Source organism: Lolium rigidum, chromosome 1 (assembly GCF_022539505.1).
Source record: "Lolium rigidum isolate FL_2022 chromosome 1, APGP_CSIRO_Lrig_0.1, whole genome shotgun sequence".
NCBI lineage: Eukaryota > Viridiplantae > Streptophyta > Magnoliopsida > Poales > Poaceae > Lolium > Lolium rigidum.
This window is the reverse complement of record NC_061508.1, coordinates 279,410,461-279,414,827: the sequence shown is the minus strand read 5'-3', so window position 1 is coordinate 279,414,827 and position 4,367 is coordinate 279,410,461. Positions and strand designations below refer to the sequence as shown.

The 4,367-nt window shown below is 41.0% G+C and overlaps 1 long non-coding RNA gene across 2 annotated transcripts; it reads right to left on the bottom strand.

Annotated features, from left to right (window-relative positions):
• Window positions 1-665: 665 nt before the first annotated feature.
• Window positions 666-2,003, bottom strand: LOC124683765. 2 transcript variants are annotated; one of them, XR_006996810.1, is made up of 3 exons: window positions 1,953-2,003; window positions 1,740-1,809; window positions 666-772 (listed from the first exon to the last, which is right to left on the bottom strand). It is a non-coding gene; the product is annotated as an uncharacterized LOC124683765 (long non-coding RNA). The 2 variants fall into 2 exon arrangements; XR_006996809.1 differs by having other exon boundaries at window positions 1,969-2,003.
• Window positions 2,004-4,367: the final 2,364 nt, after the last annotated feature.

Here is a 4,367-nt window from a genome sequence, read left to right as displayed (position 1 = left end):
TCCCAAATAAACATGCTCTACCTTCAACTTCCCAAAAGCTCTCTTAATAATACGTCCCCGTGAAAAATACGCATGTATTATTGCATGGATGCATGTAATTTCAGTGATTTCATGAAGTTGTGATTGAAGAAAGAACAGTGGTGCTTTGGTTGCATGTTGGTGGTACTGCCGCCAGGGCTTTTGTTTCCAGGTTTTACTTTTTTTATGTTATAAACGAGTTGAAATACGTGCACTCCTAGAGCGAGGTAAATATCATTTTTAGTTTCCATTGTTAAGAAGCAAAAGAATGTCACTGCTACCGATGGTGAGAGATCCGGTGCCGCGCTAATAATACAATAGGATACATGAAGGAACTTATTTTCCAGTTGAGACATAAATACTAACATTTTACTGCTTCTAATTGCTGCTCTAAATGATCTAACCCACAATATCCATTACGACTAAATGATCAGAGCAAAATAATTATTAATATATTTGTATTCTTCACCCACATAAACAAGGCAGCTGTTCCATACCATGTCACTCCATTTGCCCACACATATCATCTGCATTGAAACTGAAACAGAAAAAGGGTATATTCATAACAGTAGCAATAGACAAAGATAGTTTAAACTAAAAACATATTGCTTGACATCCCAATTGCCTAGTACAAAACAAGGATCTAACCTGTCATCTCTAAGAGAGCGATAAAGCCACTAAGAAGTGTCGGATGTGTTAGTCGACATGCAAACATGGCCCAACTTAGAAACACCCAAAATCTGTCCCAAGACATCTGTAGCCAAAATAAAGAACATCAGATAGCACCCAGGCAAGCAAATGGATCTGCACTACACTTCTCTTCTTAAGGATAGTAGTAACCACAACATCTATTAAGAGGATCATAAACAGGAAACAATCGAATAAAGGGTCCAAATAATAAATCTACAAAGATAACACACTATATAAGCAGAAAAGGGGCAAATGGCAATTGCTTGGAAAGATAGAAAATAGCCATGCATGAATAACACAACAATGTTCAGGATACCATTATGTAGTTCAATCGCAATAGAAAAAAGTCACCCAATCTCCATTTTGCTCGAAATGTGATCTCTTATAATACATTCACATGTTAAGGATTTGTGTCTAGCTAAGACAAATTAATACTTTGAAAAGGCCATCAGAGGAACAAAACCAGATAAATTAAGTTTCTTAACTCTACATTATGTGCGGATTGCATAGCAGGCATTAAAATATCAACATTGCTGAAGGCAAAATTGTATTGCTTATAATGCCAAAAAAAAACTTCGCTAGTAACTTCCATAAACCACAGTTAGCTAACATAAATGACTGCTTCTTGCAGGGTGAAGCCAAATGGCAGATCTTGGTACTATGAATTATCACAACTATACTATGAATTATAGTGGCAACCGGTCTGTACTACAGAACATATCATGAGTTTTTTGCACTCTTGATTTATTTCTGTTATAATAAAGTGTGGAACATTGTCACAGGACAAAGAAGCCTAAGTCGTAGCCTGTACTCATCACAAACGAAGTTGAGAGTATGTCTGCTGGTGATAGCGGTGGAGCTTCTGATCTTATTGCTTGCATAAAGATATCCTATAGTTTCATTTATAATGACTGTTATATCCAGAAACAGAAGAGTATTGTAAATTTCTGATTGTTGATCAACTTCATGAAACTAACAAATTAGCAGGTTATTTCATGCCGGCTATATATATAGCAATAGAAAGTAATCACCTTTGGACTTGATCTAATGAAGAGAAGGAATCACATTGGCCTGCAACATTTTGAGCTCTTGAGCTTGTTGCTGAATCAAATCACAAAACATCAAATCTTGAGTATATGTATGATCACAGAATATATATATTGGTTAAAAAGTAAGCCAAATATCCAATTTATTTTGACGTCTCTGTTTATCCAGTGTACTAACCCACAAACAAAAGGGATTACCAGAGAGGGGAATGACCTGGATGTCCTGCTCCTGACCTCCCGCGAGCCAAGTTGGGCGATTAACGATTACCATGTAGATCCTCTCAACCTTCTGTAGAAAATAACATCATCAGTTAGCTAACATTCCATAGCTAATGAGGAAAAAAGGGCAAAGAAAGAAAATGGGAGCAGAAATCTACCTTATTTTTCACGGGTTGGCAGCCCGACCAAGTTTGCTGGAGCAGCAACCGCCTAAACATTGGATCGAACAACTTTCTCCCGGCCGATCGTTGTCTGCGTTCGGCCGCGTCCGTCCTCCATGTTCAAGAACAAGTTGTGAGAGGGGAAGCTCAGGGAGAGATCACGGGTGGGAGGAGATGGACGGCGTCGGCCGATTCCCGGTCAACGGCAGCGCCGGATGAGACGACCAAGAGCGGGCGACGCTAGGGTTTGAGAAGCTGGAGAGAGGGAGAGGAGAGAGCGCCTACCTGTCCGGCCGTTGCCGCCGTCATTGTCAACCTATCGCTATTGATACGTCGCAAACGTATCTATAATTTCTTATGTTCCATGCTACTTTTATTACAATACTTGAATGTTTTATACATACTTTACAGCGTTATTTTACATTTTCCGGCACTATTAACAAGATGCCGAAGTGCCAGTTGCTGTTTTTCTGCTGTTTTTGGTTTCAGAAATCCTAGTAAGGAAATATTCTCGGAATTGGACGAAATCAACGCCCAGGGTCCTATTTTTGCACGAAGCTTCCAGAAGTCCGAAGAGGAGACGAAGTGGGGCCACGAGGTGGCCAGACACCAGGGCGGCGCGGCCTAGGCCCTGGCCGCGCGGCCCTGTGGTGTCGGCGCCTCGTGACGCCCTTTGACCTACCCTTCCGCCTACTTAAATCCTCCGTCGCGAAACCCCCTGTACCGAGAGCCACGATACGGAAAACATTACTGAGAGGCCGCCGCCGCCAATCCCATCTCGGGGGATTCAGGAGATCGCCTCTGGCACCCCGCCGGAGAGGGGAATCATCACCGGAGGGGCTCTACATCATCATGCCCGCCTCCGGATTGATGCGTGAGTAGTTCATCCTTGGACTATGGGTCCATAGCAGTAGCTAGATGGTTGTCTTCTCCGCTTGTGCTTTCATTGTTATAGATCTTATGAGCTGCCTAACATGATCAAGATCATCTATTTGTAATGCTACATGTTATGTTTGGTGAGATCCGATGAATAGAGAATATTATGTTAAGTTGATTATCAATCTATCATATATGTGTTGTTTATGTTCTTGCATGCTCTCCGTTGCTAGTAGAGGCTCTGGCCAAGTTGATACTTGTAACTCCAAGAGGGAGTAATTATGCTCGATAGTGGGTTCATGCCTCCATTTAATCTGGGACAGTGACATAAAATTCTAAGGTTGTGGATGTGCTGTTGCTACTAGGGATAAAATATTGATGCTTTGTCTAAGGATATTTGTGTTGATTACATTACGCACCATACTTAATGCAATTATCTGTTGTTTACAACTTAATACCGGAAGGGGTTCGGATGATAACCCGAAGGTGGATTATTTAGGCATAGATGCATGTCGGATAGCGGTCTATGTACTTTGTCGTAATGCCCTGATTAAATCACATAGTAATCATCGTTGATATGTATTGAATCTTTATTTGTCAATTGCTCGCTCTGTAATTTGTTCACCCAGCATTTTAGTTATCTTATTGGAGAGACACCACTAGTGAACCGTGGACCCCGGTCCATTCTTTTACATCTGAATACATTCTACTGCTTTTACTGTTCTTTGCAAACAAACACCATCTTCCACTCGATACGCTTAATCCTTTGTTTTCAGCAAGCCGGTGAGATTGACAACCTCATTGTTACGTTGGAACAAAGTACTTTGATTGTGTTGTGCAGGTTCCACGTTGGCGCCGGTTTCACTGGTGTTGCGCCGCACTACATTCCTCCACCAACAACCTTCACGTGCTTCTTGGCTCCTACTGGTTCGATAACCTTGGTTTCTTTCTGAGGTAAAACTTGTCACTATGCGCATCATACCTTCCTCTTGGGGTTCCCAACGGACGTGTACATCTACGCGCATCAAGACCGTTTTCTGGCGCCGTTGCCGGGGAGATCAAGACACGCTGCAAGGGGAGTCTCCACTTCCAATCTCTTTACTTTGTTTTTGTCTTGCTTTTATTTATTTACTACTTTGTTTGCTGCACTTAAACAAAACACAAAAAAAATTAGTTGCTAGTTTTACTTTATTTACTGTCTTGTTCTCTATATCAAAAACACAAAAAATTAGTTACTTGTCTTTACTTTATTTGCCTAGTTTACTTTAATACTGTTATAATGGGTACTCCTGAAAATACTAAGTTGTGTGATTTCACTAGCACAAATAATAATGATTTTATATGTACTCCTATTGCT